A 12,186-nucleotide genomic window follows, 5' to 3' on the forward strand; every position below is an offset into this window, starting at 1 on the left:
ATATGCATGACATCAAGGCTGTGAGGCACACGGTGGATCTTCCAGTACGGCAAGTCCCAGAAAACAGACCTTGTTTTCCATACCTTCAGCAGCGGCTCTGGCGCCTTTCGCTTCTTTCCCGGCTCTGGCGCCTTTTGCTTCTTTCCCGGCAGTGGGCAGTCTTTCCAATTTTTCAACAGCTTGTCTATTTCCTCGCCGCTCCTCGTACGCGGGCGTCCTCGGGGTTCGGTTTCACCATCGAACAGATCCTTGTGTTTTCTCCACGGGTCATCGTCGCGAAGCCACCTTCGATGTCCCATGAACATGGTTTTCGAAGACCCGGATCTCTATCTAGCTGGCGATACGTTGTGTCATCCATGCACCTGACGCATCCAGAAAATCCGTGGACCACCTGCCCTGCGACATATCCGTAACCGAGATAGTCGTGCACCGTCGTGAGCAGTGCGGCTCTCATAGGGAAATATTCTTTTTCTACAGCGTCCCACGTATTGGCTGGCGTTTTCCACAATGTGTCAAGCTCCTCTTTCAGCAGCCCCAGATACAGATTGATGTCGTTCCCTGGTTGTTTCGGTCCTTCAATTAGCAAACTCATGTGAATGTACTTCCTCTTCATGCACAACCAGGGGCGAAGGTTGTACATCCACACAAACACAGGCCAGGTGCTATGTGTGCTTCTCTGGCTGCCAAACGGATTGACTCCATCGGTGCTCGTGCCCAGCACGATGTTCCTTGGATCGTTCCCAAATTCTGGGTCTTCGAAGTTCAACGCTTGCCACTGGCTCGCATCCTTAGGGTGACTCAGCATCTTGTCTTTTTTATCTCTCTCCGGATCATTTGCGTCATCTTCTCGCTTCTTCTCCTCCCTATCCGCGTGCCAACGTAGGAGCTTTGCTACCTTAGGGTCCGCGAAATACCGCTGCAGACGAGGAGTGATCGGAAAGTACCACACCACTTTTCGAGGAGCTTTCTTCCTCTTCTTGTATCGAGTGACGCCGCACACCGGACATATGGTAGACTCCGCGTGCTCGTCCCGATAAATGATGCAATTGTTCATGCACACATGGTATTTCACGTGCGGTAAATCCAGAGGACACACGATTTTCTTCGCCTCCTCCAAACTGGTCGGGCACTTGTTCCCCTCGGGAAGACGTTCGTGCCAGAATGACATGTTCTCGTCGAAGCATGCGTTGGTCATTTTGTGTTTTACCTTCATCTCCAGAGCCATGAGCGTTACTTTCAGGCGGGTATCCTCAGGCCTGCATCCTTCATACAATGGAGTAACCGCGTCTAACTCAAGTTGATCCATCTTGGCTTTCTCTCGGGCGGCAGCTCTTGCGTTATCCGTCTGCTTGAGAAGCAGCTCTTGAATATGAGGGTCCTGCACCCAGCCCATCGATGGTCCAGCATCGTCTGCTCCGCCGGCATCATCATCTTCATGATCATGCCCGTCGATTGCTCTGGCATCTTCCTCATCATCATGTCCTGCATCTTCTACATGATGACTGTGTACAGCATCACCGTCATGATCATCTCCTGGGGATTCTTCGTCTTCTCGCCCGCCCGAGCCGCGGTGGTTGTCTTGCTGCCCTTACTCATTTCTTGCCCGGCCCCCATGGACGACTTTGTAGTCATCTTCATCACCTTGCCACCGATAGCCATCCATGAAACCACGCAAGAGCAGGTGGTCCCGCACCTGCCCGGATTCCGGGTCCGCAATAAGGCTCTTCAGCTTGCATCTTCGACACGGACATCTTATCTCCGTCTCGTTCTTTTGAAGTATCTCGGCCTTCGCGGACCTCAAAAACCTATTCACGATGCCTTCGGTCATCATGCGGCCCATGGTCGCCTGCGGGGTAGAGCAAAACGGTATTTTAAAACCAAGAAAAAATTTGGCATGACTTTCCCTAAAAATAGGACCAAAAAGAATGCTTAATGCCAAAATTCTCGCCGAAACGGAAATGAATCAACATTCCGGCAAAATATTGGCAACTATCGAATTTCAAATACCGGTACACCTCCAAACACAAACACATATGCAACACCACAAACATATGCAACACCACAAACATACATAGATCTAGCTAGGCCATAAAAAGTGCATGTGCACATTGTTGTAGGGAGAACAACATAAATATAGCTTCCCCCCTTACTTACCTATCAAAACAAGGTAATTTAACCACTTAAATTGAATGAATCTATGGTGGAAATGAGGTGAAAAAGAGGAGGCACCCGAGACAAGGAGGAGGTGGAGAGAATGAAGTGGGGAGAAAGTGAGTGTGGGTAGGAGAGGCTGTCCAAAATATCTTGTTGCTGCCCACTTACTAATGGAGCACCAACTCTAAATGCGCCATTAGTAATCCAGGTTACTAATGGCGCACCTCCTGGTGGTGCGCCATTAGTAGTTTTGCAAAAAAAAAATACTAATGGCGCACTGTCCCACAGTGCGCCGTTACTAGTTTAAACTAGTATTGGCGCACGGTGGAACAACGCGCCATTAGTAGTTTTGCAAAAAAGGGAATAAAAAATATAATAAAAAAACAACATTAGTGGCACACTTTCCGGCAGGTGCGCCATTACTAGTTACAACTAGTAATGGCGCACTGTGTCTGGATGCGCCATTAGTATGTTTGGACAGGCGCACTAGTTAATTTTTTTTGATACTAATGGCGCACCCGGGGCCAGGTGTGCCATTAGTAGTTTCAACTCTAATGGCGTATCAGAAGGTGGTGCGCCATTAGTATATACTAATGGCGCACCGCTTGTCTGGTGCGCCATTAGTGTCAATCCCATCTATAGCCCTTTTTCTAGTAGTGACTTGTTCTTGGCCCTTCTTTTTGTTCATCTTGGACTTCTTCTTCTTCTTGGAGTTGAATCCAAGTCCACCTTTGTCATTGGGGAATTTTTGCACATTCAAGATATTGTTGAGTGTGAATTTCCCTTCATGACTCTTTTTCAAGTCTTTCTTCAAAGAAGTGACTTGGGCCTTGAGCTCTTTGATTTCCTCTACATGGTTAGTCTCAACACAAGTACTAGAGGAAGGATAAGCTTCATTGTTAGAGCAACAAGGCAAGGAAAGCAATTCATTACAAGATGTACCAACATTGTGAGTAGATGAATTACAAGGACTAGCACATGTCAACATAGCATTTTGAGTAGAAGTAGTGCTAGTATCCACATGAGGCTCACTAGATGTTACCTTAGCAATCATGGCCTCATGAGATATCTTTAGCACATTATGGGATACTAGAAGATCATCATGAGAGCTTGAGAGCTTTTCATGACTTTCTTCCAATTTCCCATAATTGCTAGATAGCAACTCAAGTTGAGCCCGTAGCTCAACATTCTCCTTCAAAATGGATGCTTCACAAGTAATAGAGTTAGCAGCACAAGCATCATCATTAACAACAATAGGAGAGGACACCTTGGCAAGCTCTTTTAAGTAAGAAGCTTCAAGTTGAGCATGAAACTCGGTGAGTTTGATGAGCACACCCTTCATGACCCTTGAGCCATTTTCGAGGTGCTCAAAATCCTCAAGGAGTCTAGCATGAGCAACTTCAAGCTTAGCATTTTTAGTTTTTAAATCATTGGCCACATCGAGTTCTCTATCATGAGATTCCTTTATTCTAGATAATTCTAGAGCAAAGGTCTCCTCAAGAGATTCATATGTGGTTTGTTCATGTTCAAGAGCTTGAGATAGCTCCGCGATCTCATTTGCGTAATCACGCTCATGAGCTTCCATTTTCTCAATGGTGACCTCATGCTCCTCTAGATGAGACTCCAACTCCTCAATGTATTTCTTGCCTTCAATGGCAATAGACATGATTTCCATGAAGTTGGAACGAGCAAGTTTATTTTTGTGAAGAGCTTTAAAAATCATTTCCCCCTTAGTTTTTAAGGAGGCACCATTATCATTCTCTTCATCATAATCAACATCATCATCACTCTTGCCATCATCACAAGATATATTGGGATTCAAAGTGGGAGATACCTTTGAAGCCTTGTCCATAAGGCAAAATGCAATAGATGATGATGTAGGATCCGTTGATGCACCATTCAAGACCACATCTTGTTCCATGGGGTGTTGGGTTTCCTCTACATCGTTAGCACAACAATTCGAGGACATATATGCATTTTTATCATGGCAACAAGACATTGTAAACATATCATCATGAGATTTAGTCAAGCAAGTTCTACATGATATGCAAGAACTATCAACACAAGCATGTGAAACATTTGGAGTGCTCGAAGTGTTAAAGCCCAAAGAAGGAGTATTGCAATAAGATAGTGATGAAGGATCATCCACAATAAGCATACTATCATCATTGCAATGACCAACACTACTCACTATATGATTACCTTGTGGCAAACCACATGTAGGTGAAGTAGAAGAAGTTGAGAAGACTATATGGCCGGATGTGGAGGGAGAACAATCATCCCCACAAAACTTGGACACGCCATATTTATCTTGAAGCTTTGTCCACAACTGATGAGCATCCCGGAACGGCATGAGTTGAAATATAACTACATTGCCCAAAGCATCGAAAAGCACATTAGAAGCTTGAGCATTGAGATAAGAGTTTTTCTCATCCTCTAAAGATAATATTTGGGGATCCTTTGGAGGAGAAAAACCCATATCTACAATTCGCTCTAAATTTGGGTCCATGACCCTAAAGAGATTAAGCATGCGAATTACCCAAACATCAAAATTTGTGCCATTGAAACTAAGAGTGTCAGAGAATCCTAAACCCCTAGTCGACATCCTTACTCTCTAGGCGGTTAAGCCCTATAAAGAGAGACAAGGCTCTGATACCAAGTGAAAGATCGTGGATGTCACCTAGAGGGGGGGTGAATAGGCACTTTAAAATAATTACGGTTTAGGCTTGAACAAATGTGGAATAAACCTAGTGGTTAATTTGTCAAGCACAAAACCTACAACAACTAGGCTCACCTATGTGCACCAACAACTTAGGCTAAGCAAGATAAACTACTAGGTGATAGCAAGATATATGACAAGAAACAATATGGCTATCACAAAGTAAAGTGCGTAAGTAAAGAGCTTGGGTAAGAGATAACCGAGGCAAGCGGAGACGACGATGTATCCTGAAGTTCACACCCTTGCATATGCTAATATCCGTTTGGAGAGGTGTGGAGGCACAATGCTCCCCAAGAAACCACTAGGGCCACCGTAATCTCCTCACGCCCTCGCACAATGCAAGATGTCGTGATTCCACTAAGGAACCCTTGAGGGCGGTCACCGAACCCGTACAAATGGCAACCCTTGGGGGTGGGGCGGTCACCGGTACCCGTCAAATTGCTCGGGGCGATCTCCACAACCTAATTGGAGACTCCGACGCTTGTGCGGAGCTTTACACCACAATGATTGAGCTCCGAACACCACCAACCGTCTAGGGTGCCCAAGCATCCAAGAGGAACAAGCTCAAGGGTACCAAGCACCCAAGAGTAATAAGCTTCTCAATTGGTAACTTCCACGTATCACGTGGAGAACTCAAACCGATGCACCAAATGCAATGGCAAGGGCACACGGAGTGCCCAAGTCCTTTTCTCTCAAATCCCACTGAAGAAACTAATGCTAGGGAGGAAAATGAGAGGAAGAATAAGAAGGAGAACACCAAGAACTCCAAGATCTAGATCCAAGGGGTTCCCCTCACAAAGAGGAGAAAGTGATTGGTGGAAATGTGGATCTAGATCTCCTCTCTCTTTTCCCTCAAAACTAGCAAGAATCCATGGAGGGATTGAGAGTTAGCAAGCTCAAAGAAGGTCAACAATGGGGGAAAAATGAGCTCAAGAGATTGGGTTCATTGGGGAAGAAGACCCCCTTTTATAGGTGGGGAAAAATCCAACCGTTATGTTCACAACCCGCATAGAGCGGTACTACCGCTAGGGCGGAAGTACTCCTTTTTGAAAAACAAAAGCGAGGAGGCAAAAGGCCAGTAGAACCGCTGGAGCGGTACTACCGCTCGTCCTCACGGTACTACCGCTCGACCTCACGGTACTACCGCAAATGGTAGCGGTACTACTGCTTGCGAGCGGTACAAAAAAATACTTCCGTGCCTACTTCCGCTGAGCAAAACACGAGATTTTGGTCCGGAGCGGTACTACCGCTTAGGAGCCGTGGTAGTACTGCTCTGGTGCGGCACTACCGCTCAGGAGCCACGGTAGTACTGCTCTGGAGCAGTAGTAAAAAATTACATCCCCTCTAGCCACGGTAGTACCACTACAGCCTTTACAAAAACAGCCATAACTTCTGCAAACGTGCTCCGAATTCAACGAAACCAAGTTTGTTGGAAACCTAACGACATGGGCTAACACAATATTGATAGGAATATCAATAAGAAGAAAATAAGAAAATTCCCATAAGAAAATGGTGAGAACCCTTCCTCAGAAAAGACCGTTAAAACCAACAACACGGAAAACATCATAGAAGATGCATGCGAACTCCGTTTTCGATGAACTCAAGCTTGTCATCAAGATGACCATAACCTCTAAGACTCACAGAGAGAACCAAGAAAGAACCAAGAAATATGATGCAAGGATGCAATGGTTTGATCTCTCTACGAATGATGCGATCAAGCTACTCATCGAGAGCCCCCCTTGATAGTACGGCAATCGATCCTATGACCCGGTCTCCCAACTACCATCATGAGACCAGTAAAATAGAAAACCTATCAAGGGAAAACCTTTGCCTTGCACATGGTCCACTTGAGATAGATGATGACGATCTTGACTCCCTCAAGTTGGACCACCTTTCTTGATTGTGTTGGCTCGATGAAGACTAGTTGATTGCTCCCCCATACTCCACTATGGGTGAGCCACTCTTCCGCACATCTTCACAAGTCCATTGTCACCACAATGGACGGCAAGCTTCAAGCATTTGATCTCTTCGTGATGCTTCACTTGAATTTGCACGCCGCAACCTAACCCCACAAAGAACTCTCACGAAGACCATGGGTTAGTACACAAAGCGTAATGGACAATGCTTACCATACCATGGGATCACTTGATCCCTCTGTACATCGTGTACGCTTTATGTGTTGATCAACTTGATTCACTCTTGACTTAGTCTTGATCAACCTTGATTCTTTCTAACTCTCTTCATTTGGATGATGTCTTGAAGATAAACATGAATGATCAAACAATCTTCTTCTTCAAGACATGCTTGCAATAAGCTCAACTCTCAAATGACCGATATTTGGATAATTCCTTGAATAGCACCTTGGTCGACATAAACTCTCCTTGAAACCAACACATGTACTCCAAGGAAAGCCTATGGACAAAACCTTCAAATATAACTCAAGGCAACCATTAGTCCATAGAGATTGTCATCAATTACCAAAAACAAACATGGGGCACCGCATGTTCTTTCACCCTCTCTACTTTTTTGCACATGTTATGTGGGTGAAATGATGATAAATGCCAACTTTCAACCTTTTCAGAGTTCATTTGTAATGCTTTTCAATTCCAGGGCCATTTAGCTCAAAAAATCAGTAAATGCATGAAAAATAGTAAATGATGTCAGAAAGGGTTGAAAGTTGATGATGTGGCTTTGAATGATGCATATTGAACGCACAAAAAGTCTGGAGTTGTAAGAAGTTAAAAAAATGAATTGCCTTTGTATCAGATGAGTTTTCGTCTGGAACCCTGATACTTCAAAAGAGATTGTCCATTTTATACACGAAGTGCATCCATTTTTTGCCGTAACCCTCTCTACTTTTTTGCACATGCTATGTGGGTGAAATGTTGATACCATGCTAACTTTCAACCTTTTCAGAGTTCATTTGTAGTGCTTTTCAATTTCAGGGTCATTTAGGTAAAAAATCAGTAAATACATGAAAAATAGCACATGATGTTAGAAAGGGTTAAAAGTTGATGATGTGGCTTTGAATGGTGCATACTGAACACATAAAAAGTCTGAAGTTGTAATAAGTTAAAAAATGAAATGCCTTTTGTAACAGCCAACACATGGACAAGGCATAAAACATCGGCCCGCTTGTTTGCCTCAGCCGCAAGCAGAAAAGTATGCACGCCATCAATGAAATGGGGAGAGCATCGGTCATCGTACATCCATTGCCGGCTCATCTTCATTGCACCGCATCGAAAATACCAAATTAATACAAGTTCATCCAACACTTATTCTCATTAAACAAACATACAAATAACTATCTAGCTAAAGCATTTAAATGCAACAACAAATGCGATCAAGATCGCAACTAAGGTAACAATTGATCCAACAACATAATGATACCAAGCCTCACTATCAATGGCATATTTTCTAATCTTTCTAATCTTCAAGCGCATTTTCTCCATCTTGATCTTGTGATCATCGACGACATCGGCAACATGAAACTCCAATTCCATCTTCTCCCCCTCAATTCTTTTCAATTTTTCTTTCAAATACTCATTTTCTCTTTTAACTAAATTTAACCTCTCGATAATAGGTCAGTTGGAATTTCCGGTTCACATACCTCCTAGATAAAAATATCTATGTCAACTTGATAGGCATAATTTGTCAAAAACACGAAATGTAACAAATAGTTATAAAAGAAAATATACCACATCCCGAATCATAACCCAGACGAGGGTCGATGGGGATGGATATCGAAACCATGGCACTATGAATAACAAACAACACACAGGTAAGATAATTATACAAGTAACTATATATCTAAATCACACAAACATGATTTTTTTATATAAAAAAGATAAGAACAAGAGGCTCACCACAAGGTGGTGCGGTGACGGGATGGTAGGACGATCGACGGTGGTTAGGACGGAGACGGGAGGCACTAAGTAAACCACACCTACATATGCAAACTAAGAATTATTTTTAGCTCAAATTGCCTATAAATCAAATAAACTACCACATATAATTCCTCCTAAATTACTAAAACCCACAGATTAACGGAAATCCCTTTTGGAGCTCGGGCTCCAGTGAGGCCTTCAGATTCAGATTTGAAATTTCATTGAAATTCGTATTTTTACATCTCAAAAAATTCTGAAAAAAATCACAGATATACATGAAGGCATAATACACATGTGTGTAAATTTTCAGTTCAAAATACATTGAAATGAGGGCTGTGCAAAAAAGACAAATATGGGGTTGTTTAACACATGATACTATTCATCCTCCCAGGCCATGGATTTGTCTTTTTTGTACAGGTCGCAACTCAAGGTATTTCATCATGAATTTTTACACACATGTGAGTTACATCCTTACATACACGCATATTTTTTTTCAGAATTTTTTGAACCATAAAAGTTTGAATTTGAATTTTTTTAAAATAAAGGCCTCCATGGAGCTCGGCCTCCAAAACGCCTTTCTCACAGATTAATCACTATATAAAGCATTGTAAGAGCTAATCTAGCAATGAGATATGAAAGGACAAAATTGTTTACCTTTATGATCACTTGAATGGATGGGAGCCTTCAAATCTTGACAAAATTTGGGCAAAATGTGTGATGAGCTCGAGGGGAAGAGGGGAAGAACAGAGAGGAGAGGGGAAAGGGAAAAACAGAGCGAGCTCGGGTGGACGAAGGGTTTATATAGGACGACCTTTAGTACCGGTTCGTGGCACAAACCAGTACTAAAGGTGCTGGAGGGGCCTCGTGGCACGAACCGGTGCTAAAGGTTCGCAACAAACCGATACTAATGAGAGTGACCCGCCTAGCCGTTGGAACCGGCACTAATGGTCACATTAGTGCCGGCTCAAATACAAACCGGGACTAATGAGCTGAACATTAGGCCCTTTTTCTACTAGAGCTGGTTGATGCTAGCTAGTTCCTCTCACCCATCCCGCTGACTCTACAGTGGAGAGAGAGAGATAGCCGACTGAGTACTACTTGATGGGATCTTTTCTCATGTGGTTTTGTATAAACTCTGGAAAATATGCAGATGACGCCAGAAGCCGCCATCGCCGAGTAACACACCGTCCGATCCATCGGCCACTTGAGGGATCTAAACAAGAATGCCAAGGACGTTAAAGGGAATCGTATGATGTGAGGACTCGAGGGCGAGTTTGATTAGTGATTGTGCTGATTTATATACTGCGGGAAATGAAGGGAACCATTATACAAAAAATTACTGCCCTAAACTAAGAAGCTGAATGGAATCCATTAATACTTTCTCGATCAGTTTCCTAAGTGGAACCCCAAAAGATGAATAGGGGAGAGCAGAGGAAGGGGTGAACATCATTGGACCCATATGCTTTGCACCGCTCGTTGCTGACATGGCAGAATAATATTCTGTGATGGGTAAAAAAGTTAATTATCAAAATAAATGATGATGTGGCAGCTTGGTGAGGTAGGAGGGCTGCATGTTTAGATAAATGAGTTAGTGGCTGCTCCTAGTTAGTATTGATGATGTGGCATGATGATGTGGCGGATTAGGTGCATGTAAAGAGACTAGGTAGAAGTGGGGAGCAACTTCTTAAGAATGTTATATACTAGTCCCTCCAATCCACAATAAGTGTCATGGTTTTAATATATATTTGAACTAGAACCACGACATTTATTATGGATAGAAGGGAGTATGATTTAGGAATCCGTAAGCACCTCTAGATGAGAAACACTATGCACAACCCATTCTAACAAGGTCAACGTACAAACCACCGTATGTATGTGTATGAGTGAAATTCAAGACATTTCATGTAACACTCATGTTGGATTTCTGATGATCTACGACATGTACTACATTTGAAATGGTGCTTCTTGTCCAACTCTAATTGTCTGTGTGATGCAACGGGGGCATACATGCTATAGTGATCTTCCCGTTCAACGCTCGATGATGCTTTACATAATTAACGTGATCCTCACGTCCAACACTCGATGATACTTTCATAATTAACATGATCCCCCATCTAAAGAATAATATTATTCATGATTAACGCGTCCCTCCCATGCAACGATAGATGATACCTTCCATAACTAATGCAATCCCCCCGTCCAATGCTCGATAATACTTTTCGTAATTAACACGATCCTCCCCTACAAAGTATGATACTCTCAATAATTAATATGATCTTCCCGTCCAAAGAATATGATACTCTCCATAAATTAACGCATTTTTTTGAAATGTACCGATTTGATTAGATTATTCCAAGTTAATCAATGAGAAGGGGTGGAGGCAAGGAGGTGAATGTAAAAACTCCTCTTTAATAGTAGACATACATAATGTTTGTGTATTCGTGAAAAAAAATCTTGACATTAGAAGTGCCAAGATTTTGGTGACCTTTCTTTGGATTTTGATTAATGACGCACTTTTATTTCAACTGTACGCATGGATTGTTGAGTATGTATAAAACAAGGACACCCCCTGCGGGGTTACGAGCAGCAGACGAGCACGCCTAGCACTGTCTCACTCCCTCCATGGCCAGGTCCATGAACAACTTCCATACAGCAGTGGTACTCTCGGTGCTTCTTCTCATCTGCTTTGCTAACCACGGGCAATGTAAGTACCCGCAGCTAGCTAATCACCAGGCCTATTGACAAACCTCAGTTAATGTGTCTTCCAAACCATTTTTCTTTCTTCGGATTGGTGCATACGGTGATCGTACCATAGAGTCAAAGACTAACATGAACATTGGCAGTTTTTTTCTGTTCCACAGGCAGAAACTTGGAGCAAGTCATGGAAAATGGCAGCAAGGTCCACTTACCATACGGGCTCTGCCAAGCAAGAACCTGCGTAGATATGCCGGATTGTTACTGCTGTTTGATAGACAACACCTGCCACCCTTCGAGTGAAACATGCATTAAAGCCTGTCAAAGCTCTTTCTCTAGACGTGTTTTCCGCAGCCCTCCTATCTAATCTTTACATGCATTGCATGGCTTAATTCTAGAATAATGTGTAGTTTTTATTGCTCGGTTGCTCAACGATCCGAGTTTTCCAGTGTTGAGAATTGAAAGGTTTCTGTTGCGTTCCTCATCACAAAATAAATAGATATATGTTGTGTTAATCTATATTCGTTACCCACTGGTTTAATTTCTTTTTTATCTTTGTCAAAAAGAAAACCATGAATCTAGCACGCGGATGTTCTCTTCATGAAACTATAGCGCGACCAGGTCCAGCACCATCCGATTGGGCATGCATCTGTGTGCACCTAGCCTGATGATAACACCGGGATGAGGCGTACAGGGAGTTGGTCACGTGTATGGGCCATCGCGCAAGTGAAA

General features: G+C 43.1%; 1 long non-coding RNA gene across 1 annotated transcript; it reads left to right on the plus strand.

Moving 5' to 3' along the window:
• Window positions 1–11,353: 11,353 nt before the first annotated feature.
• On the plus strand, window positions 11,354–11,973 carry LOC119327579. Its single transcript, XR_005158575.1, has 2 exons — window positions 11,354–11,464; window positions 11,604–11,973. It is a non-coding gene; the product is annotated as an uncharacterized LOC119327579 (long non-coding RNA).
• Window positions 11,974–12,186: the final 213 nt, after the last annotated feature.

The sequence above is a fragment of the Triticum dicoccoides genome, chromosome 7A (assembly GCF_002162155.2).
Source record: "Triticum dicoccoides isolate Atlit2015 ecotype Zavitan chromosome 7A, WEW_v2.0, whole genome shotgun sequence".
NCBI classification, from domain to species: domain Eukaryota; kingdom Viridiplantae; phylum Streptophyta; class Magnoliopsida; order Poales; family Poaceae; genus Triticum; species Triticum dicoccoides.